This window comes from Sinocyclocheilus rhinocerous, unplaced genomic scaffold (genome assembly GCF_001515625.1).
Source record: "Sinocyclocheilus rhinocerous isolate Xijiao unplaced genomic scaffold, SAMN03320098_v1.1 scaffold616, whole genome shotgun sequence".
Lineage (NCBI taxonomy): Eukaryota > Metazoa > Chordata > Actinopteri > Cypriniformes > Cyprinidae > Sinocyclocheilus > Sinocyclocheilus rhinocerous.
The window spans coordinates 1,058,110-1,084,425 of record NW_015631496.1 but is presented as its reverse complement, the minus strand read 5'-3'; the positions used below and the strand labels follow the sequence as shown (position 1 = coordinate 1,084,425).

The 26,316-nt window shown below is 37.7% G+C and overlaps 1 long non-coding RNA gene across 1 annotated transcript in view; it reads left to right on the top strand.

Moving 5' to 3' along the window:
- Window positions 1-6,078, top strand: part of LOC107741761 (uncharacterized) — a 10,806-nt gene extending 4,728 nt beyond the window's left edge. Inside the window, exons 2-3 of the long non-coding RNA XR_001640232.1 lie at window positions 766-964; window positions 4,585-6,078. This is a non-coding gene — a long non-coding RNA (uncharacterized LOC107741761). The remainder of the gene's footprint in view (window positions 1-765; window positions 965-4,584) is intronic.
- The last annotated feature ends 20,238 nt before the right edge of the window (window positions 6,079-26,316 follow it).

The window sequence follows — 26,316 nt, the reverse complement described above, 5'->3', positions numbered from 1 at the left end:
ATATATATAAAATTTTATTTTTAATTAAACTGTAGTTTTTTTTTTATTCCATTCAAATGTATAAAATACAATATAAAAAAAGTTAAATCGGTAAAATTGTATTTTTAACTGGTGGGCAGGAAATATCATTTTCCACCCTGACTAGGTTATTTTTAACATGGCGTGTAAGATGATCTCACGTTTCACCCTCCACCCCAATGAGTGTTTCAGTGTTGTCTAGAACATTCCGTCATTTATATGACTTCCATTTCCATTATGCTTCCAGAGCTCTGTCAACATGCGTCCTTTCAGAGCAACTTTCAATGTTTAATTTAGAACTATGACATGGATCAGTAGCTACAGATATTGTGAGCTTTTTAATACTCAAATAAGGTTTGCGTTTTGTGTGCACACTAAAATGCCATGAAGAAAGAGTGTGTTCCAATCTTAAACGGCCATTTTTGTGGTCTCTGGGACACCGTTGTTCCTCCACACAGCGTTTAGTTCTGTTAGCCGCCTCCTGCCACCCAAAGGATTTATCCTTCACTCTCTGTCTCTTTCATTCAATATCTCTGTGTAGATTTTTTCCCAGCCTTGATTCTCAGATGGCTGGGTCTGATTTGCATGCATTTGCATAAAGAAAGTCATTTGCATGCTCAGAGCAGACTTTACCATGAGAACAGACATGAAAAGGTGTGCGTGTGCACGCGCATGCCCGATCTTGCTTATGCCCTCACATGCTGATGCATTTATGCCCTTCATCTTTCCATTTTCACTCTCAAACAGACCAACCATCCTCGATGCCAGGGAAAGGAAAGAGTGAAGAATCGGGGCAGGTCGGTTGTGTGGCTGTCGTCCTGCTGGCGTTGCTGCTCCCCTCCCCTTCGCTGCTCGCCTGCCCCCTTCCTCCCGTCATGAGATGCAGTTTGCACAAAGCCACCATCTTAGAACAAGCGGGCATTAAATGGAAGTGGAAAATAAGCAGGTATGACCCACCATCACTCTCCTGCGTCTCACACCCTCCTCTCTCTCGCCTCTTCTCGTTTACACATACTGTCCCCTCTCGCTCCTCCTGCTCGAAGGCACTGTTCATTACAGCAGATGTGTTTGTTAATTGTGAATATCACACGTCCTGGTTGTGATAGGCGCTGAAGGGGGCGGGGAGATGTTTTGTAGTCGTTTGCATTAAATCATTCCTCGGCACAATGGCTGAGGCAGAGCTGCATCTGCGGGCATCAACGCTGAATAGATCGCCATCAGGGATTCTGCTGCCCTGACGTCGTACCATGCCAGCCATGGAGATGGCGTGCTGCCATTATTGAGAAGAACAGCAAGACTTCCCTCCTGCTTTCAACTGTGGTCGTCATTATATTAGCTGTCCCATGAGTTTGAATGAGCAAAATGGATCGCTGTTTTTAGTCTTACATAACTATAAGCGAACATCTCAGATTATTTAGCATCTATTTAAAGACAAACTAATGGGAAAACATGCTTAGAGAGAGCAAGAGTAGGAGCAGAGAGCGTGATAGAGAGGTCTCAATGAGGACGGGCTCCTTTTGTACGTCTTGGTTTCTAAGAGTCGCGGGCCAGACAAGTCCAGTATTGTTCTCCGTGGCGAGCTTACTGTGCCACACTGTTATTAAGCCCAGGAAGCTATAAGTTTAAAAACCGCTTAACCAACACACCAATTAGAGCCGGCTGTGCCTGATTAAGTGAGGTAGCAAAGTAAACAATACAGGCCATTGTCCTTCATTCTCTCAGAGGACTGCCTTTGTTTAAGTCCCATCACTGAAAGTCCAGCCAATACCCTGAGAGAGGAGATACAGTGGAGGACTAGCGTAGGTCCAGGGCTCAGTATCTCTGTTCAAGAGAAGAAGGTGTATGTTAGCTGTATGCACTTACAAAAATGTCCTATGCCGCCAAAGTACCATGAGGTACGATGGTGGTATTAAATGGAAATACTATGGTACCATGGTATTTACTTGATACCTCCATGTTATACTGTAGTAGTATGGAACATGTTCAAAAATAAATTTTTAGTAGTTTAGTAAATACACAACTGTTCAAAAGTTTAAGGGCAGTAAGATTAAATAAACATGAAATATTTTAAAAGAAGTCTATTATGCTCACCAAAGCTGCATTTGTTTGATCATAATACAGTAAAAACTGTAATATTGTGAAATATTTTTACAATTTGATATAACTGTTTTCTATTTTAATATATTTTAAAATGTAATTTATTCTAGTGATGGCAAAGCAGCATTAAAACAGAATCTTTTGCAGCGTTATAAATCTTTTGATTAATTTATTATATCTTTACTGTCACTTTTGATCAATTTAAAGGGGTCCTATTATGCTTTTTCACTTTTTCAATTTTAGTCAGTGTGTATGTTTGGGCATAAAAAAGATCTACAAAGTTACAAATCTCAAAGTCCACTCCAAAGCGAGATATTTCGTTTTTAAAAAATCCCTTTTCAAGAACTACAACGAATGGCTCGTTTGGACTACAGCTTGTTTTCCGGGGTTTTTGTGATGTCACAAAGCGGCCCATTAGAATATCATTCAAATAAATCCCACCTACGGAAATTCGAATGGTTGGAGGGTGGGGAGGGGCGAGGTCGTGGTTAGAACCATAAAAAAAAAACAATAACATTACCACTCTAATATGTCTTGCAATATCCGTGCATGCAAAGGTTCTACGCGATCCTCTTGTTCAATATTCTCGGGGTCTGAATTCAGCTCAAATTGATATGGCAATATTGGCGCCATCCTTAACTAAACCGGAGCAGACGGAACTTGCTGCTTTGGCAAGGGGCGTGGCAGTACTGAAACACCGTCTAAGCTGTTCGCCAATCACAACGCACTGGGACGCTAACCAATCACAACGCATTTCGTTTTGCGGAAGGTGGGCCTTCAACAACCCGGAACTAATCGAGCCGTTTGTGCCAGGCTGGGGAGAAAGGTATTGTAATAATGTAAATGATGTGAAAAATAATGCGTTTTTCGAACCACCAAGCATGAGAGCATGTTCTAGTACACCCCCAAAACAAAATCAAGACTTTGTAAAAGAGCATAATAGGACCCCTTTAATAAACTCTTGCTGAATAAAAGTATTAATTTCTTTAAAAAAAAACATCTTTATGACCCCAAACTTTTGAACGGTAGTGCATAACTAATCCAACTACTAGAAACGGATGTCAATGTGCGCAAATCAAACTTTCAGAACAGCTATACAAAGAGTTTTTGCAAACTGCAAATGTGACCATACTAAAACTTTTCCTTTTTTCCACTTTTATCACATTAAAAATGTAATTAAAAATGATTAAGTTTTAAATTCCAAAACAAGGATTAAATAGTTCAAGAGTGATAAAACTCTTAATGCAGGCAGCAGAGAATTACAGGATTGCAGTCACACTGGGTCTACAATCATGTCATTGTTTTCAGTAATCTAAGTGCGCCACAGTAAACAGGTGGCAAACTGGGGGGAAGAGCGGCTGAGAGGGACGGCACAGTAAATTATGCACAATAAAAACAAAGGCAAAGCACATCAGATAAAAAAGGAGCGAAGAATCTGCAGCAGCTTGCGTCTGGGAGCGTGCGAGGTGGCTGGGGCTTGGGCAAAGGGGCAGACACTCTCCCGTCTTCACACACACACACACACACACACACAAGGCTCCCCTTTTCTGAGCAGCTGCTCTCGCCTCTCCATGCAGGCACCAGCCTTGGGAACCACCACGATGAGGCTCCCCCCAAAAATGGGCACCGGGGCCCCCCAAAGTCTGAGTCTGTCTGCCCCCCCCCCTTTTCTGTCTCTCCCTCCCCCTCTTGACAATGATGCTGGGTGCCTGGGAAGGACTCGGAGTTCATGGTCAGACTGCCTATTGAGCTGACAGGCTGACTGTTTGCTCAATTCAGTCTTCTATTCAGCCAGGACAGAAGGAGGGAGACAGAGACACAGTAACACTTCAATGAGTATTCATTTAGGGAAGACAACTGGAGGGAGAGAGGGAAATCGCGAAAGAAAGAATGAAAGAGAAGCAGAGAGGGTGGTGCGTTTTTTGCGACACGATACAGATGCCGACCATCATACACAAACGTCCACTTATCCAGTTTTCTGACAATGAAAGATTAGGGGGATAGAGGGATAGAGTCATTGCAACCCTATAAATATAAACAAATGTGGATGTTTGATGAGCTCTTGTGTTCTTAATCACCTGCATGCCTCGAGTTGCTTGTTTAAGCCACGTGGAGCGACTAAACTCTGGAGTTCTCCGGGTTTAGCTTCTGTCACATGCCTCCTCTTTGCTTTAGTTCCACGTCGTACCAAGCACACAGGCACCGTCAACTTCGGCCTCAATCTCTCGACCTGGCACTCGGCCTGTCTGAGGTGTTCATTTGCTTCAACCTTCTGAAAGAATCCTAAAAAACAGAAAAAAATCATTATAACATTATTTCCAATAACAGAACATCTCAAAATACAAAAGCCAGTCCTGATGAGATAACCTGACAGTTTTCAGTAATCAAATGTGTTTGATTTGAAATGGTCAAATATCAATAAATATTATTTCACTAAACACATTTCCTGTTTCTTTTGTGTCTTTTCAGGTTTTTAGAGTCAAGTCGAATAACGTGAAATCCATTAAATGGAGGATCAGAGCTGAAACGGGATGATGGAGTCAAACGGGTCTTTACTATGCATGTGCCCCAACATCAGATAAAAGACAGCACTTTAATTGTTCTACATGACTTCAATCTTTGGCAATTTTGAAGCAGTTATAGCATCAAATGTTCTAAGGGCTGTATGTTGCGAGCCAAGCGTGTGTGTGTGTGTGTAGAAGATGAGAGAAACTCTTTGTAGGGGTCTGGGTCAAAGTACTCAGCAAATTGTGTATTTGTAGAAACACACTTGTTTGGGATTCTCCAAGTATAAAAAGATATTCGGGTAGTTCTATAGTGAATTTAATGAGGGTTTCCTAGAAAATGTCATTTTTAAAGGCCAATCATTTAGGTACTTTTTGATAAAAAAAAAAAAAAGTCTATAAATTTAACGCAGTTCTATCTAGTCTGTCTTGGTACAATCTTTAGCATAATGCACTTTATAACACCCCCCACCCTAGTTTTCAGTATGAAAGGAAAATGTAGTGGCCTATGTACATTCCCTAATGTATTTCTCCAATAACTGATTACTAAATTAAATCTAACATGAATTATTAGAAATGGTGTGTGAGGCTCTGTAGATTTTGCATGTATGAGTGTGAGACCCACGGCAGCGGTGAACGATACTGCACTCTGATTGGACAGCTCAGTGTGTTGTGTGTCACACACTTGTTGGACAGAGAGCTGTTGTCTTTAATTTCTATGCAATTGCGTTGGGCTTGCAATCACCGGGAAGAGAAGGCAGATCAGAGCAGCTATTTATGACAGCAGGTTAAATCTGTTTTAAGGTGCGAGGAATATTTAGCAGAATATGTATGAATATTTCATTCCTACTAAAACAACAACAAACTGTGAAGTCATCGACCACTAAAAAGCATCTCCATCTAGCTTTTGTGTTTTTCGTTTTTGTTTCAGCACTCAAAAAAGAAACAAATTCAAGGGGTATTAAATGCTCTCTAAATGTCTCTCTGTATTTTGTTATAATCAATCATGGCTGAAGAATTCAGTTGAATATGCAAATGTTTTACAAATTTATTACGATTTGAAGAGAATTGTGCAATCTATTTTATAATCATTTTTCTTAAAATAATTTTGAATTACAGCATTATCCTTTCAGTAAAACTGAGATAATCTGTTTTTTATGTCCCTGCAAAATTTGACAAATCAAGTGAATGTGAAGACAATGGATTGATGAAATGGGGCCTTTACTATGCAATTTTTAACTTCTATATTTTTCTGGGATTTTGTAGAAAGTGATTTTCAGCTAGTCATAGTCCTGTAATGATAACGATAATTGAAATCATACTTAAACTTGTAATGCTATAGTTCTATTCATCATCTTACTGTATGTTTTTCTTTCATGTTGCAGTTGAACGCAAATGTGTAAGATATTTTTGTTTCCTTTTTTTTTTTTTTGTATTTCCGCATGTGCCTTTTTAATGTCCTGGTATGGATATTAATAAAAGTTTACTTTAAAAACAAACTTCTGCTGTTGTCTGTAATATTTTGGAGAACAATTTTCATACACAATTAAATTCAAGAATCCTAAAGGCACCCTGTCAGATTTTGCATGAAACTGAAACTCACTCTTAAGATGGTGGAAGCATATAAGACTGAATCATTTTCTTTATTTGATTTGTTCTGGGTTTATTCAACTAGCAATGAACCACATCCAGTCTAGAGTATTACAGTCCAACAACATTTCTTGGCCGCTCAGATCTGTGTGGCCGTGTGCCAGGAGACAAGGTGCATTAGTGTACTGTAGGCCGTAATGCTGCTGATCTGACACACATGGTGAGACCCTGAGTCTGTGCCTGAATTTTAACTAATCAATTAAACAACCAAACATTTAGCTTACTCAGTCTCTGTGTATAGGGCTACTACAGCAGTGGCCACATACCAATAATTTTTGGAGTTTTCAAAAAGGTATTTAGTTACAAAGAGTGCAAAATATCACGAAATAATTGCAGTAAAAGAATCGACCACGCTCAATAGCATCACTTACAGAAGTGAATGAGACAGCATGCTGCAAATGGTGGTCTTTGTGCCCTTTGGGCTCCAAAGAGAACAAAGGAGAACAGAAAAGAAAGAGTTATACATCCACCAACCAAAACATCTTATACAACACTGCTGGCATTTCAATATAAAGCAGGGCAGTAAGTGAAGGACAGAGAATCTGTGAGTGATCATAAGAAAGATGTGTCTTTCACCGATTACCTTAAGCTGCGTCCATTCTGCCCGTCAGTCAATGACTAAATTGTCAAGTTTGTAAGGAAATTGCCTTCAGAGATTCTTCATACGTTTAACATACATTACATTTTTATTTAAGGACAATGTTATTAATATTTAATTAAAGTATTTAATAATATGACATTTTTACACTCTCTCTCTTATATGTATTTTCACACGTGCTTTTTTTACAATGTCGTGCTATGGATATTAATAAAACCTGCGGTCACACTTTTGCCTCAATTTCCTGATTTGCTGCTTATTATTAATTAGTAAGGTAGTTGTTAAGTTTAGGTATGGGGTAGGATTATGGATGTAGAATATGGTCATGCAGAATATGTGCTTTGCAAGTACTAATAAACAGCCAATATGTTAATAATAGGCATGCTAATAAGAAACTAGTGAGAATTGGTCCCTATACTGAAGTGTTACCACATGTGCTACCGTCACTAGGATTTTGGGACTGTTTTGGGACATTATATATAAAGTTGTATTGTAAAAAGTCAGTGTTATTAAACACAATTAATTATAAAATGACAATGATATATATTAATTATTTACCTCTTTCAACTGACATCATTTTCTCCACCAACTGCTGAACCATGTGTTGAAGATTGTGGAATATCATTGGCAAGAATGAATTGGTGGCCTTCAAAATGATGAAGGGATCTCAGTATAGACTTCTTGTCTTCCTCCATATACTGTCTGTGAAGGTTTTCGAATGCAGCCTTGATTCCCAGCGCACACTGATGACTGTCCTCAAATCTCCATCTTAGTAATCAAATGCTGAACAATTCCTGTCATCTGCTAACTGCAGAGTAAATCAACAATGTTACTTTGTTGAAAGAAAAACTATTGCTCTTTGATTTACTGGTGCCAATGACAAAGGAGCCAAAAATGTTTTATTCATCATTACATCAAGTTTACACTTTAATATTAACATTACTGTATGAAAATGACATACAGTGAATTAAGATACTGATGTAAAAACATAATTGTAAGGCTCTTGTATTAAAGTCTTATGTGAAATCCAAATGAAAATGTCCAAAGATTCCAAATACTAGTGGTATATAAAAATATGACAAATCCTGAAAGAAAAAATTATGACATTGCATTAATGATGTATTACAATTTAACATAAAAAAGGCTTTTCAAATTATTATAAATAAGTAAAGTTTCAATAAGACTGTAATTGGAATCTTCGAAATGAAAACAAATATGCACATAAACCCAAGATCAGACACACTGTATTTTAGTGGTAACTAAACAATTTGGTCATTGTGATGAAAGCTGGGAAAACAGAGTTCATGATTACTAGGATATAATTTATCAAGCAGCGCTTATATCCTCATGAATCACCATTTCATTGTGTCTTTGACAGCTCCACTCCAGTCCTGAGCTGCGTCTGACCTGGTGTCTGCCTGGTTTGCAAATCCTGTTCAAGCTGCTGAAGTCACTCGGCTAAAACAAAAGCAAGTAAATACAAGATGGAGGATGTGGGAAAGGAATTCGAACCCTGGATTTGCCTCATGGGAAAGCGAACAGCCCCAATGGGCGTGTGGGGCAGGGACGAGGTCACCCCAGCCCGCCGTGCTGGTGTGAATGACGAGGGACCGGAGAGAGGAGTCAATGCAGACAACGCAACAATGAGAGTTTAAGGGTGAGAAGGAGGAGAGGAACAAGAGAATAGACCTGAGGTCAAGTTCAAGGCCATTCTCACTGTCTGGCGATGTAAATGAGGTTTAACACACACACACAAACAAATTCACTTTTCCCAGCCCACACAGCATTCCCTCAATACAGTCTCTGCAATGAGCTAATGTTTGTGCAACTATTATTTTGTAGATTTAATAGGCTGTTTACACGAGAGCTCATTTCCACCTCAAAGCTAAAAAAAAAATAGTGACTTTATTTCCCAATTATGAATTGATATCATGCAATGCAACTTTATATTATGCAATTATCTTTTTTATGTTTCACTCTGAGGTGGGAATGGGCTTCAAGAGTTTTAGCAACTGCAACATAGTTTAAAAGAGGATTTTATTAGTATTTTTAGGCTAGTTTTTATCTAGATTTTTTAGATTCTAGATCTCCCATTATTACCACAATCTAAACAATTAACATAATCAAAACTATATATTGTTCAATATTAAATGAAAATGAGATTTAAACTCCAGTGTCTGGAAATTTTGACCAAACAACATTCCATAGGACCAGATGTTTTGCTCTGTCAGTAATATTTTTCTGCTATCCTTTGGTTTTACTGAAACATGTCTCTAAAACTCTTTTGTCTACCTTACACTCTCAAAAATAAAGGTTCTTTATTGACATCAATGGTTCCATGAAGAACGTTTAACATCCATTTAAGCTTCCATTGCACAAAAGGTTCTTTATAGTGGAAAATAACTCTTCAAACTAAGAAAAATTTGTTCTTTTTGGAAATGTTCATTGAAGGTTCTTTTAGGAACCAAAATGGTACTTTTATGGCATCACTGTGAAAACCTCCTTTTGGAACCCTTATATTTAAGAGCGTAATTTATGTGATTATTTGCATTGTTCATGAATCACCTAGGAATAATGTCTCGAATGGTGAATTTCCAGCACATTCTGCACAACATACACACAAAGACGAACCACATCCTACATTATAATGAGTCAAAACTGCTGTCACTTTCTGATAGACTGTCAGAAGGATGCCTGTTAATTTGAAACAATGGAAAGCTGGCTGCACAGATTCACAAAGATTCACTGATAAATATCAGTATTTATTTACAGATACAATGCTGAATCTTAATTGCAGCCGAAGGATTTGTTTTTCAAAAATGACTTTTTTCCTACAGTATATGATTTGGTGTATTATTATGTGCTGATAGACAGGACCACACACACACCCAGAGAACGTGCACAGCGTCCCAGTGCTGTTCCACAGCTGCTGCGAGTCGGCTTTGTGCCATGCTCCACCTCACTCTCTCCCTTGGTCTTCTCTCGCTAGCTTTCATGCTGCCTCCTGGTTGCCGTAGCAACTGATGGCACTGACTCAGAGAGGAAAGAGGGGTCTGCAGCAGAGAACAACACTTGCGAGCACACACACACACACATGCACACAGAACACAAATATATGCCAACGCACAAACAAACAAACAAACAAACACTCGCAGCAATGGGAACACACACTCGTGCCACTGCTCGCACACCTACAAAAACATATATTGTATGAATACTTTCTTAAATGTATCATGTGAAGTTCCATCTCTAACTGACTGATACAATGCTGTTATATATGAAGAGACATAACCTGTATAGATGATGCACCTGGTTCTGGACAAATAAAAACATTTAAACAATGAATCCAGATTTTAACATTTCATTCCACAAGCCCTAAATGAATAGAGTGTTTCAGAAGCAGACCGCAGGTAAATGTGCTGGTACTGTGCTGATTGACAGGACCACCAATGCAAGGGGACTGAGGGTTTTGTGTTCTGTGTGGACCTTAAAAAGCTAGTTCTAAAATAATGTACACTACCATTTAAAAATGTGGGGTCAGGAAGAGGTTTTAATGTTTTTCTGAAAAGTGTCTTATATGCTCACAAAGTCTACATTTATTTAATCTAAATATTATTACAATTTTAAATTATTATTTTCTATTTTAGTATATTTTTAATATCATTTATTCCTGTGATGGCAAAGCTGAATTTTCAGCAGCCATTACTTTAGTCTTCAGTGTAATATGATCCTTCAGAAATCCTTCTAATATGCTAATTCAGTGCTCAAGAAACATTTCTTATTATTAAGGTTGAAAACAGTTGTGCTGCTTAATATTTTTTGTGGAAACTGTAAATTTTATTTTCGGATTCTTGAAGGAAAGTACTGTATAATTTGAAATACAAATCTTTTGTAACATTATAAATGTCTTTAATTCCTTTTGATCAATTTAATGCATACTTGCTGAATAAAAGTATTGATTTCTTTAAAATATATACTTACTGACCCCCAAACTTTTCAACAGTACTGTAGGTGGAGTGATTCAGTTATACTGAATTACACATCTGGCTTGACTAAAAAGCATTCAAATTAAATATGAATTAAACTTTTAGGAACTGGTCACTTGGTTTAGAACAAAATACCAAGGTCATGTACAAACCCGGCAGTTATCCCTAAAGCAATGGTCTACAATCTCTAAAGGACCAGGGACACACCACCCAGACCAAACCAGGCCCCCATAGATAATACTTTACAGTAACTTTTATTAACAACATTCAATACTTTTTTATGTCCATTGACCACCTGCAATATTATCAAAGACCCATGGTCTATAAGAGCATTGAACAGCATATATTGAGACCCTTTCCTCAACACCACTACGACTGCCTACTTCTCCAGCAATTTTACACTGGCAATTCACTGCAACCACTAGGAGAAGCTACAACCATAATCCTTTAGGAATTTGAATTAAACCTAAATCTGCTGGTTAAACAGTGACTGATCAAACTCGACCAGGATTAATAAAACGGGGAAACGAAATGAATTTTTAAGTTCAGCATAGCACTTCTAATACCAAAATAAAATGGTCTTTAATTTCAGGTGTTTGAGAAGGAATCAAAAATCATAATAGGAGATGATAGACCGAATCAAGGTTTTAAGTGACACTTAAGATTTGCCAATAAACACACAAGTATTTAAAGGAATAGTTCACCCAAAAATGACAATTCTATAATCACTCACTCACCCTTATGTTGTTTCAAAACTGTGTGCCTTTCTTTCTCCTCCGGAACACAACCTTTGAAGATATTTTGAAGAATGTTGGGAACCAAACAGTTTTGGTTACCATAAAAAAAATAAAAAAAAACTGAGACATTTCTCAAAATATCTTCTTTTATGTTCCACAGGTGAAATAAAGTCATACAATTTCTGAATTTCTGCATTAGGGTGAGTAGTGAGTAAATGATCAGAATTTTAATTTTTTTGTGTGAACTCTCCCTTTATTGTAATGTACTAGCTTTAACGAGACAAAATTCTAACGTTAATGCGATTTTTTCAGTAGTTCCCACAAAATGCCATCCATGATTCAGACAGATATGAGTCCATTCATTATCATGGAGTGATGTGAGATTTGATGGGAAAGGCTTTCTCTGTGGCATGATGTAGATACAGGAGGCCACCGTACTCTTCTGAGAGTGCTCTTTAATGCTGTCTCTAATATATCACATATGGTCTCGGGATTAAGCGGAAGACAGACAGGAACACACATAAAACAGAGGGCCTGAACACTGGCTGCACTCCACAATGACACTTTTAGGGGGCTGGAACCCTTAATTAAAGCACAGACGTGAAAAGGGGGTGCAGACAGAGAGGAGAGCAGTAGAAAAGCAAATGAGATGGAGTCCTCCAGACTGTCTGGGTAAGAGTGTGGGAGCGTGTTGCCCCTTGTGCATGTGCACTGGTTTATTGGGGGGGTAGGGTTGACTTATATCACATCAAACTGCTACATGCACACAAACACTTTAATTACAACTTATTGTTTCGTACTAATGTCCAGTGCTGTTCTAATATTTCAGACAAACACATCGCCATACTACATGGATGTAGGGCACTGCACATACACACCAGTCTTCTGTGTGAGAAGCACAAAGAGTAGGGGTGAAAGGTCAAATAAGCACACTAAGATGGGTGGCTTTCTCATGCTAATTACCATACCCATGCACCCCCATTTCTGTCTGATACAGAGTTTTGGAGCTCCCTGATGGCACTCCATGAGCATCCTGGGAAGTGGGTGGTAACTGATGGTATGTGTCAAGGATGGATAAAAAGTGAAATATCGTTTAGCCTCATGGGGAGAGAAATGACGACAAGCCGAGACATTAGAGACTTTGTGAAAAGAGCGACGTCTAGACATGAATGAAAGATATTTGAGGCCATGTTCAATAAGACCGCATTGTTTCTTTCAAACGAGTCACGCTATCGAATTACATTGAGGCTGGAAAAGACTGTGCTGCATGAGTTTACGTGCATAGATTTCGAACGTAGAGAAAAAATTATTGGATTTATCCTGTTTCATGTAAATTGGGGTAAAGCAACATCAATGTCAGAGAATGTGACTTTTTTTGAACTGGTGGAAGATGGAAAGTTTATGCAGTCTAGGGTTTTTAAAAATAATGCATCATGATGCATCAAAAAAAAAAAAGTGAAACAATCACCAGAAAAGGCACTGACAAAACTCACTTTCTAAGGAAAGCACCTGATAGATAAGGATGGGAGTGAGCATAAGCAACAAATATCAACAGGCTATTTTTCTACTGTGTGCAATTATTTTAAGTAGTCAACCTGTGAATGCAGTTACTTGCTAATCATTATCTAATAATGATGGTGGATGCAGAATTTTGCTGACTTGGAGCCAACTTCTGAAAAAAAAAAAGAGAAATCCATTAGCCTAAACTGTGTGCCAATTAAGCTTTAATAGCTAAGAAACGGTTTGGAAACTCAAACCTTCCCTAATTCTCTCACTTTTGTAATCACCCCTTTTTCTAAACTAAAACTCACACATATATAATTTTAATCACGAGCTTAATTACAGCTGCTAAACGTGTAGTTGTGTTACATTCAAAGAAACAGTCTACATAGCTTCACGATCAATGTATTAGCGGTTTCAGACGCTGTCATTGGCGTGACAATCCGTGAAATTGTAATGAAGCGAATCCGCGCGCAGCCGCAGGGTGTGTCTGGGAAACCACAAAGCAGGACTGGTTTCTTTCTGTAGCAACCGTGATAGCGACTCGCGGGGATGAGAGGGTTAATACCACCAACTTGGCGGACTAGCCTATAACTTATAGCAGTGACGCATAAAAGTGAGTTATCGGATCAGACACTGATCGATTTGCCATTGAATAGCGACATCAAAAGTCAATACTGCCCTATAGACCACCATCTATGCTAAGGAAACGAAAATGGTAATATTATACAATTAACGTTAGATTTATAAATAAATAATTGTGTGAAGGCAAGGCAAACACTAACCATTTATATGCACGGTTAGACTGCATCAGCCCACACAGTGCTGTTGTATACTTTATACATTCTATTCTATTTCTACATATACGCTATTAAATTCTGCTCTGGTGCATCATTAAATGGATGTTTATTTGTTTCATATTAGAAATACAGAGCAAATAATAATAATAATAATAATAGCTAATAAAGCTCATTTAAGGAAGGAGGGGAATGTCAATAATTATAAATTACAATGAAATAATTTTAAAAAATTGTCTGTTGTCTTAAATGTTCATGAAGTCTTCCTTACTTTTTGAATTATTTTATACTAAGTAAAAAGAAAACACTGTTGCTCTTAACACCTCTAATGCAACTTCTGGTGAATAACCCAATTATAGCGCTTCATTTGTTTTTGTTTTTTCAGAAAAACAACATTTTTCGTTCTTTCGATTTTAGACATAATTGCGTGGCCATACAGTTCATGGTGTGGAACTTCATCATGCCTGTGTTGTGAGAGAGGCGCCCTCATTAGTGCGCGCGCATCTTAATTTTCGTCCACGAGGAATTATGTGACGTCAGCCTCAATTAACAACACGCAGGGTCAACGGGATTAAAACACAGACTACCAGTTCTCACAGACACAGTTTCCCTCGCATCAAAGTAAAGCGCCTTTTGTTTACTGCGCCTCTTCGGCTGGATGGTGCGCATTTTATACACTGCGGGACCCAATTAAAAACCGGAAAATAGTAAATGAAGGCAATGAGATCATTCACGGACTGATATTCGTTCCAACCAATCAGAGTGAGCCAAATAAACCCAGTGATTTTCTAAAAGCAAATAAGGTTTGTGATTGGGAGGGAGATGCAGAATCATTTCCTAGCGACTGAAACGTAAATATCCATTTAAAGGCATATTTTTTTATTATAATATTCGTTGCATCTGGACGTCTGGAATACCCGCGTTTAAAGCTTGATAAATTATTATTTGTCAAAGTTTTATGTCCGCTTATTTACTTTAGCTGTGAAGTTACAAATGTAGGCTACAAACGTTTTTATAGGCTACCTACCATTAAAAATAAGAAATATGATCAGGATACACAGCAATAGTATATATTTTTGAGACATATCAAATATTAAATAAATTATGTTGATCTGATTATTTTCGTTTGAATGCAGATGTGACCAACTGGCCAATCAGTATCAGGAGCAATGTATTTAGCTTTTTAACATTTCGAGAAATAAACCAAGCTGCATAATTTTTAAAGACACTTCGAATTAACCAGAAAGCAAATATATATTTTATTGCCAAGTAGCCTACAATTGTTGTTGCGTCAAGAAAATTTAAAATATACGCTAAAGCAAAACAATTTCACTTGTCACTTATCTTTATGATGACACCTATTTATTTATTAAATCGTGCATTTATTTGATAAAAGAGCTATTTATTCAGGACAAACAACTAAATCGTTTTAATTTTACGTTAATTGTAAACAAATAGTAGGCTAAAACATCCAAAACATGAGAAATATAAACTGTAAAATACAGGCAAAATCAGACCAACAAGTGTATAACTAAGATAATTATTAGATAATTATTATTATTATTTAGCTATTTAGAAAACCACTTATGTACTAGACTAATACTTTAAAGAACCAATTAGCAGATCTATGAATGTGGATCTTTGGAAATTAAAAAGTCCCATATGCAGCGAAAAATCTGGTGCTGCCAAGAAGCATATATATTTTTAGAGTTATGTGGCGTCGAAGGCCTGGAGCGGAGTGAGGTATAGTGAAGCGAGAGTAAGATCAAAAGCTGTATTCCAGAGCAAGAGGAACATTTGCCAGAGAAGTGAGGAGAGATGATCCACCGCGGTTCAGCATGGGCTCGCCTATACCCCTTTTTCCGGGTTTGATGTCAACCGAAGGGTGGCTAATGAGAGACGACAAGCGACTGACGAAGGGACGAGAGGTAATTGGCACGGAGTCGTGGGAAACCATAAACAAACAGCTGCCAATGGCATTTAGTTTTTCTCATCCCTTATACTAGTGAAAAGAATCAGAAGCGGAGCTGCTCACTGGCAGCTGGGAGCGGAGAGCGCGCGAGAGGCCCAAATAACAAGTTTAGGGATTATATACAGCGTGCCACTGGCATCACACATCACAGGATCATCAACACTCACCATTAAATATTCACTCTTTCCGACTACTCACTGAGAAACTCATCATTTTCCCATCACAACTCATGTACGTCAAAAATACGTAGCCTAATTTACCATATTCACGGCAGACGCCATTTTAAATATTTTTTCGCCAATGAAAATGAAGCTGTGAGAGGGGTTTGTACTTACTGTTGTGTGCCTGAATGACGACTATTGATAATATATCATTCCTATAATAATACAATGAAAACAAATCCTGGTAAAGTTATATAAATTAAATAAATATTATAAAATAAATAGCCTATATTTTATACATAGAAAATATTTTAATAAATAAAGTTTATATTTAAATGATTACAAATGTAGATACTACCTGCAGTGACACTTTTCATTTTCAACCACTTTGAGATTCATTACTGATGATGAAAATTGATCTAAAAATCTGAAAACTTAAATTAAGTAGAAATAAAGTTTAGATGAAAACAAGACGTTGTTATAATTATGAAAACATTTTTACTGTATTTGTCATGCAGAGAGAGAATAAAAAGATTGTACGGCTTCATAAACTAGAACTGTTCTCAGAAAAAAATTAAGAAAAGATTTGGATTATTTATTTTTAATTACAGGGCAAACAGAGTGGATGCATTTCAATTAATGAAAATAAAAACCTTAATCTAGAAAAAGCCAGTCCATTAAAACATTTCTTTTCACTGTGAAAAGCATCAATATTTTTATTTTTTATTTTATTTTTCTGTAGCATAAAAAGATTTATTGTTTGTGATCAAATTATGGTGATCTTAGTTTAAGCAGGGAAGTTCATAATATACCATAGCTGATTCACATGAATAGCTTTAGGGCAGCAATGAATGAATTGATATATGAATGTTGGTTTAACCTCACAGTGGGATGGACATATCCTTAATCAGTCATAAGGTGGATGTTAAACATAAGGAGGGGTTCCCTGGGGTAAGCCCTCGGGGCATATCCCTCCCTTAGCACGCCCTGCTATCCTTGTGACCTGCTTGTCCTTGCCTAACAGGGTCAAGCCTCCAATTAGCCAGGGGTCAAAGGTCAGGGTCCTCACCTCTAACATATGGCTCTATAGGCTGATGGCCTGCTCTTCAACAACAGGTCAATGTCAGCCATGCAATGTTATGTGAGCAGTGTGTTGTAAAAATATTATTTCTTACGCAAAACTGTTTAGGTTCAATTGGTCCAGTGAATTAGAGACATAAGGAACTGTTTCATTAGCTTGTATGCTTGAATATTTTTTTTTAAGTATACGATTATTGTTGATAGCGTTTAAAAATATGATCCAGAGTTGCAATTCCTGTAACTCAGCATAGCTTGTTTCATTAAATTGAAATAAAAGACCAGCTGGATTTCCTACAATTCTTGTATGTGCTGAGCAAGCGAAAGTCAGGGACAAATAGATTTTGTCATCAAATTAGCTTGATTCATGTTAAAGAAAGCATTTTAATCTATGTGCACATGTAATTACTTTATCAAAGGCAGAGATAGTTCAAAAGGACTGTAAATTGAATTCAATTTAATAATCTTGAATCCCAAATCTTTTTTTCTGCTGCCCATTTGTGGTTTTCACGTAATCGTGAATGCTTGCTTTGGGATTGACGAAGGCACAACTGCTCCCCACCATGGTGTCGCAAACTACATCGTTTGCGATATATATCCTAACGATTTGGGGTTTGGAAGGAAAATGTTAAAAGGGCATAATTGAGCCAGTCATGCATGTTCTGTGCATTCACTCGGCGTGGGCGTAATTCTCCAGAACACTTTTCCTTTGATTTCTTTCAGTTTTCACAGTGTCTCTCAAATGCCAATAATAGACTTGTCCATCAGCCTCTCCCTCCCTTGGAGTTAATTGGAGCTGTAGAGATTCTGACCAAGCTCTGAAGTTTGATTCATCATTGGATCACTAGATTATTAGATTAATCCTCCCCAAGATTAATGCCCCACCTGGACCCCCTCTACCCCCCTGCCAGGCTGTCCTGCCCCTTCAATGCCCCTAACGGCCCCTGGGCTCTTTGATAAGGCTGACCTGTGCCGTTTCACATAGGGATGCTCTGGGATGTATGTGTGTGTGTGTATGTGTGTACTCATGGCCAACCTCCAGGGTTGTTTGCTTACAGGAGACTTTTGCAGAAATGCATCCTGAAACAAGGACCTAAAAACTCTTAGATTCATTATTTCACAGCACCATGTGCGTTTTGTTTTAATTTAAAAGAAACAGCCATGGATTTAAAAGACCACCTACAAGTATCTTTCTTGCAGTCCAGCAATGCTGATATACTGGATAAGTAAAATAATTGGATATGTTTTAATAGCATTTTTATTAGCAGTTTACAATGTAGTTAAAAATCACCTTTCACAAATGTATATTTTACTATAAAATCGTGCTTATACCTGCTATAATATATTTCACAATATGAATGGTCCAAGCAAATTTGTGCTCGATAGAATTCAGATTATGATTTTTAAAAACAATACTAAATATTAACACTAGTGCTTGAATGGTACAATCAATTTTGCCTGACACAATTGTTTTTATATTTTAAAAAATATCACTAAATATTAATGCTAATGATTGGTCTGATACATTTTTCCTGACAGAATTATAGTTGAATTAAAGAAAAAGAACAACACTAAATATTAATAATAGTGCTTAATTAGTCAGATAAAATTTGCCTGACAATTACTTAAAAAAATAACACAAAATATTAACACTAGTGCGTGAATGGTCAAATAGATTTCACTTGATAGAATTCTTTTTATATTTAAAAAATAACAAAAAACATCACCACTAGTGCTTGAATGTTCAAATAAAATTTGACTGACAGAATTTTTCTGTATTCAAAAAATATATAAGAAGAAAATTGAACACTAGTGTTAGAATGGTCAGATACATTTTGCCTAATAGAAATATTTTTAAATTGACTAAAATAACACTAAATTAAGCGGCAGTAATATTCCGATCTCACTTCCATGTCTAAATCTGGACTGATCGATACTAACCCAGCATCTGATGCTCCTGTCAGGGCTAGCGAGTTGCACATCCCTTCACAGCAGAGAGCAGTGTGGCACAAAGAGTCAGGCTAATGAGACTTGAGTGGCACTGGCATATACAAAACTCTTGGCAAGCACATCCTTCTATCTCTCTCTGCTCGCCCTCTCAGCTCTCACTCTCTCTCTCTCTCTCTCTCTCTCTCTCTCATCATCGCCTTTGCTGGCTCTTTCCGCCAGGCCCATGGTTTCCTGGCAGCGATGCCCGTCTCTGTATGCCATCCTGGGAGGCGTCATAACCCCTCCAGAGAGCTGGCCCCTGCAGCTGATGGAGCCTTTCAGTCCAGAGAATGGGGGCATTGTGAGGAATTGTGGGTCATGGCCGGAGTAGGCGGCAGTTTGCTCATATACAGGCCCCTCACACACTCACACAGGGCGCTTAGAACTGAGAGCCAAAGATAGACATCCAACCTCTCAGCTTTAAAAATGCCTCCTCAGGAAGTAGCTGTGTGAGAAAGTGTGTGAGAGAGAGGTGCGTGGCAACAATGGAAGTATGCTTGCAAGTGTTTGTGTGTGTGTTTCTCTGAAAGCTTAAAAGAAACAATTTCATGGCATTATGCGACGGCGTGTTTGTGTATGTGATTTGGTGCTTGCATACATGCATTCATTGCCTTCATGTCTATTAGAGAAAGCATTTGATCGTGCAGCGTTGTTGGAGACGCGTTTCTTTGAAGGTGTAAAGTTGATGTTTTTTTGGTCTGGATCTATTCATTTGTTCAAACATGTTCATTTTTAAAATACCATTTTTAGTAATAAAATGCAATTCATACATACAATGACTCGAATAAACCTTTTCTATGATTTAAAATCCAGGCTGGAAAATGTCACAATGGTGTGATGTTATGTTATTCATGAGTATGTAACAAAAGGCACTTTTTAACTTGGAAAAAAATATATATTTTTGAAAATAAAGATGCATACACTCACATGTACAGTATTGAAGGTGTAAGAAAAATATTTTTTATTCATGGTTACACCTGTTACATTTTTTCATTTGTGACATTTAAGAGTCAATAAATTGTAACGTTTTTAAAATGTAGAAACGTTTTTCAAAACCAAATTTATACTGTCAACTTGTCAAATGTTTTAAACAACATTTGTCCTTTTATTCATCATGGAAATTCATCTTTTTTGGCATTGACAAATATATAAATATGTAAGGAAAAACGGTAATGTTGCCTACGTTTGCCTATGAAAACAAAGCATCGATCAGTCGTTCACAAAAATTCTGGATGATTTATGAAGGAAAAAAGAAACCGCACAGGCATATAGCCTATATATAGGTTTATACTATATTTAAATCAGAGACCAAGGCATGTGTATCCATCTGTAGTATAGCAACTAAACATCGGTGAAGCTCAGTCAGGTAGCTAGGCCTACTGTAGAGACAAACAAGCACCAGCTCCGTCTCAAAGCTCACTCGGCTCCACCTAGTGGCTTGAAGAGGCCACACAATCATTCACCCATTCACTGCATTTTCACACCAGCATTCTAGTTATAGGCTACCTCTTACACATTCTCTCAATGCATAGTGCTCATTTCCCCACCGCTGGCAGCCGGAGTGGCCGGAGGTGTTTTGGCACATGATGTATCCTTCCACAAGCGTAGGAGGAGGAAAATAGTACCAGTGTTTTTATCCTCTGCTCATGCAGCCCATCCACGGACACCCTACCTCATTAATATTCAGCCACCGGACTCCTTTCTCTCACCGTGCTGCACTAAGACAAAAGAGCACTGTGGGGACACCTCCTGTTTTAATTATGACGAGAAGGTGCGGAGGGGGTGTGAATCGTGGTGTGTGTGTGTGTGTGTGTGAGAGAGAGAGAGAGAGAAAGAAAAGGGAGAGGGGAGACAGCGAATGCATTGATTTGTGTGCAAACGTGTGATTTGCTGGTGTGTAAGTCACTGTTTGTGACATTTTGTGTGTCTAAAGTTTGTATGTTTGTGTTTTGTATGGGGTTTTGTTTCTATAAGGCTATATGTTTCTCTCTCTGTCTTTATGTGTGTGCATTTGTGTGTAGTGCAGCTGCAAGTCTGTTGTGGCTTGTTGCCATCATGCAAATTGGCATCTGATAAAACAGCATTGACTGAATTTGCTTAAGGGATGTAGAGGGAAGGAGCAAATAGAAGAGAATTAGTTCTTGTTGCAAAACCCATACAGTCACACAGCATTTCTCTCTCTCTCTCTCTCTCTTTGTCTTTTTTCCCCTCAATACCCAATGAATCATCCCCAAATGAATAAACCAAAATCTTCTTTGAACTTAAAATATCTTCTCCTTCCTTTCTCTTTTTATTTCTTGGAGAAATATGTGCGTTTGACGACTGACACTAAACTCCGATACTTTAACATTCCATAAGCTCCTGATTGACCCGCACTGTGATTAGACAATGTTTATATTAATATTTTTTAGATTTAGATTTATAAGGTGGCCTGTGACTGAGAAGAGTATATTGGCATGTTGACGATTTATTATTATTATTTATCATATTATTTATCCATTGATTTTGGATTTTTAATCATTTCTGACTTGATTCTGCCTATGATTTAAATCACCATCTAGCACTAATTTAAATGTATTTAATTTATTATTCAAAATATTAAACATTTGCAACATTTTAAACACTATAGCCTATTATAAACAGCCTATAAGTTATTATATATATTTTTAACTGAATAAAGTAGATTTATAGAGTTATCAGCCTGAAAAAAAAGTATCATTATATCAATAATATTTTCTTGTTGGTATAGGAAAGAATTTCAGTATTGGTCCGTCCCTAGTTTCATTCATTTGATAAATGGATATTTCCCATTTTTGAGTCTGTAAAAGGTATTTAAATGAGTAAAATCTAAGAACAAGTCAATGATCATCAAAATTTGGAGTCCACTGTAAACAACTGTAATGTGTACAAATCTTTGATGTAGGCTAAAATTTCTCATGCACATGTCAAGAACTGTCATGATTATGTCTATACGTGGCCTAAGACATCCAGACACACTTCACATAAGCTTTAATAGTGACCCACTCCATCAGCTGATCTAGATGGAGCCCCTCCACTGTCACGTCCTCATTCAACAGCACCAACTCAATTAAGACTCTATGATGGCTTCACCCCACTTGACCCATACTGACCTCTGACCTCATGGTTCACACCTCCCACAATGTCAAGCATGCCTGTGGATGTGCTTGGCCAAGGGGGGGATCACAAGGGGGTCGCTAAAGGGCTTTTGTCCCCTCTGTGTCCAGCCACCCTCTCTCGCTAAAGGATGCTGTCAGTGCTTTTGTTGTATTCCTTTGAATGTAATGGGCCCTGAGGGGGAGGTCTTATGAAAGCAAAAATCCCTTAATCACCACACAAATATGAATTTAAAGTCAGTTTTGAGGGATTTGAGATATCCGGCTAGGTTTTTTAATTTTATTTGTGAAGATATTTCAACTCGTTGTTTTTTTCTTTTAATGATGAAAATCAACATTGGTCACCTGCTAAGTTGGTATTTCATTTCTCACGATTTTGTTGTTCATTTTGTTCTTGCTATGCTCTCCACTTAATGAACCTCTTGAACTTTGCTGCCCTTGGCGGAAGCAGGTGTGAGCTCCACTGTGACCATATTAGTCTGATTCTCTTGTGCTCTGCTCCATTCAGTTCCAAACACCTTCACTAGCCAAAGTGGAGAACACGGGAAACTCACATAAGCACCAATTTCTGCTGACAGGAGACTTCCTGACCACAACAGGCTTTGTTAATGCCCATATGGGTGAGATTTTAGCACTTTTGTTCTGTAAACTATGCAATCAAATAGAGTCAATCAAATGTTAACAAATTAAAATTAAAGGGATAGTTCACCCAAAAATGAAAATTGGGTGTTTTTCTGCTTACCCCCAGGGCATCCAAGATGTAGGTGACTTTGTTTCTTCAGTAGAACTCATATGATGATTTTTAACTTTAACCGTTGCAGTCTATCAGTCGTATAATGCATGGCAATGGTAACAAAATCTATGAGAGTAAAAAAAACATGCACAAATCCACATTAAACCCTGCGGCTCGTGACGACACATTGATGTCCTAAGACACGAAACGATCGGTTTGTGCCAGAAACCGAACAGTATTTATATAATTTTTTACCTCTAATACACCACTATGTCCAACTGTCTTTGGGCGCGCGCACGGCATCCGGTGCGTGAGGTGTGTACGCGCTCTGGCGTAGTTTACGCAAGCGCCGGAAGTGATCTCTCGCGCGTATACATCACTCATTGTTTACACAGTGCACAAACATTGTAGGTACGACGGCTAATCAACAGTTGGAGTTAAAAATCATCATGTGTTCTACTGAAGAAACAAAGTCACCTACATCTTGGATGCCCTGGGGGTAAGCAGATAAACATCAAATTTTCATTTTTGGGTGAACTATCCCTTTAACTAGTTTTATTAAGTCAAAATGACATGTTAGCAAAACTAATTTTAAGGGTCTCGTTACATTATTAATCCTTTTGCAGCAAAAAAAATCCTTTAACTATTTCGGTGTTTTCAAATATTGCTTGTAAACCTCCAATTATGCTGTATTGTTATATTGAATATTGGATTCAATCTTTTTATCAACTTGTTTTCTTTTAATTAGCACAGGTTTTGTATTTCTTTGGATTGATCTGAGCTTGAGTGAAAAGCATTATTTGTGGATAATTTTGGCAATGTGCACTCTGAGGTGTATAAGTTCCGATCAGCAAGGCCAACGATCCATCAGTTCCAAATACAAAACCTGCGCTAATTGAAAGAAAACAAGTTGATAAAAATATTGAATTCAATATTTGATAATATAGCACAGCAAGAAATTTAGAAGGAATTTTTTTGTAGGCAGGTCATTTACTGTGTAACAAGGTTGGCAAAAATGACCCCAAAACACAAAATTACGTTTTGGGGAACTTGTTAAACCCTGTGTGAGCAAAGTCTGTAAGGTTTAGTCCAATGCGATAACATTAATTAGCATTTTTAGGTTAAAGAAAATCCTCTCTGGGTCAAAATGACTGAAACACATCATGAGCATCTGAGGTTCCATGAAGAACCCTTAACATCAATGGAACTTTTCCATTGTGTGAAAAGTTCTTTATAGTGGAAAAAGGTTCTTTAGATTTTTTAAATGTGCTTCACACTCAAAAAACAAAACGAAGAAAAAAAAAACTTCACTGAAAGGTTCTTTCAGGAACCCAAAAATGGTTCTTTATGACATCACTGCAAAAAAACACATTTGGAACCTTTCTTTATAGGAGTGTAAGTATAGCTCCGTAAGAATAGAATAGAATACAGTGCGCCTTGTAGCTGGACACATTGACATATCCATATCCATAGCCAAAGTTGTGCTGTCTTCGTAGAAATGTCAAATAAATATATGCAAGGTAGTGTCATTGTATTTGTAATCCACTAGCTCTCTCTCTATTTTTCTCATTGTGCTGTTTGTGTGAGCACTGATTAGAGGGAGGCCTGCGGTTGAAAGGGTCCATGGCCCCTGAGCACAGCCTGTCTGTAATCCTGTTAATGTGAGCTAAAGAGACCCACTCTCCCCATACAGACAGGCTTTCAGAGCTCACACAGGACATTCCCCTCAGCACAAACTCCCACTGACCCACTTAGAGACATTCTTAGAGAGAAAATGGATAAATAAACTCTCAGAGGAGTTGGTCATTCCTGATTCAGGTGTTTTACTAAAAGGTAAATGCCAAACAAAGAACGTTCCCCTAATGTTAGCATATGGCTCATTTTCTTTAGGTTCTTTAGATTTTCTGTAACTATAATTCAGTCCTAGTAAGAACGTAGCTATATATAACGTTTCTAATGGTTATTTTTAGGTTTTATCTAAAAACAAAAATCCCATAAACTGAATGAGTGTGCTAAAATTAGCTTAATGGCTCTATGTAAAAAAAAAAGAAAAAAAAGCAATAGACTAGAAAACAACAATTAATCAGTCCATCACGTGGGTTTCAATCTCCCTTTCAAACAAACAAACAAAAAAAGCTCCATTTCAAACAAAACACACAAACAAATCAAGTATGTAAATACCCTATTACGTGCAGTTAGCATTCTTCATCTTTGCTGATTATAAAGCGCAATTAAGCACTTCAGCGTTAGCGCCTATTCACATCCCAGCTGTCCATCTGTCTGAGGCCTGGGAAAAGACCTTGGCGCTGGTTCACGCCGCGGCGCCGTCTCTGTAAAACACGCAGTGCGCGAATGAAAAGGGGCGTAGAGCTACTCCTCGCACAGCCCGCGAGCTCCAGGCGCTCCTAATAACGTGCTATCAAAATAAGACCCCCACTTTCCCTTCTCCGTTTGATCCTAGAAAGTGAAACTGTGCTAATTACCCGACGGAGACCATCTGGACTCTTCGTTAACCCTTTCCGCAGTGACTGTAGGCGCCATTAAGTATTCTTGAATTAAACGGCGCCTTCACTAGGAATCAGCGCGATTTGACATCGTTGTTTATCGTTGAAAAAAAAATCACTTAGCCTACGTGGTGAAAAAATAACATTCCCAATTCGAAAAATATACTGTGTATTTCTCTCACACACCTTCAAGGGATTATTAAAATAAAAATGACAGCAATATAAATCTGAACAATTTATTTGAATGGCATTCCATACAGAATTTGTCGTTCAAACGCAGGTTATGCCGAGTAGAAATAATCCTGGTAAAGAAACACTTTTTCTTTAAAACAGATAAACATGTAACTATATACATTTAATATCTTAAATCAATCAAAAAATGTTCCCCTCCAATTTTAGTAGTCAATAAAACATGTTCATTAATGTCCCATATTCACAGTATTTCTAAACTTTTTGTTTGAAACAAATAATCCAGAAATCTAAGATAAAATGTGCGCTCATAGGAAACGTTTTACAAAACCTGTAACTCACAGAGAGTTTTATGTTGTAGATATTAAATTCCAGCTGTTTAGGATTAATAACATTTCTTATTCAATTTTAGGAGAAAAAAAAACTAATGAATACAAATTTTTTTTCCATACATCCCGCAACAGATTCTCATTGTTCTTGCAAACATATTTAAAATAAAGAGAAAGCATAAACTATATTTTGCAGTAGGCTATCTTAAATTACAAATATTTCTAGAAGGTAATCTAGCTTGTCCTCTGTCACGGCGCAGTAGAGCCATTCTCAGCTCTGCATGACCACCATCTAGTGGTCTTATAAGGAATCACAGGTTTGTTGTACATTCTCAATGTTG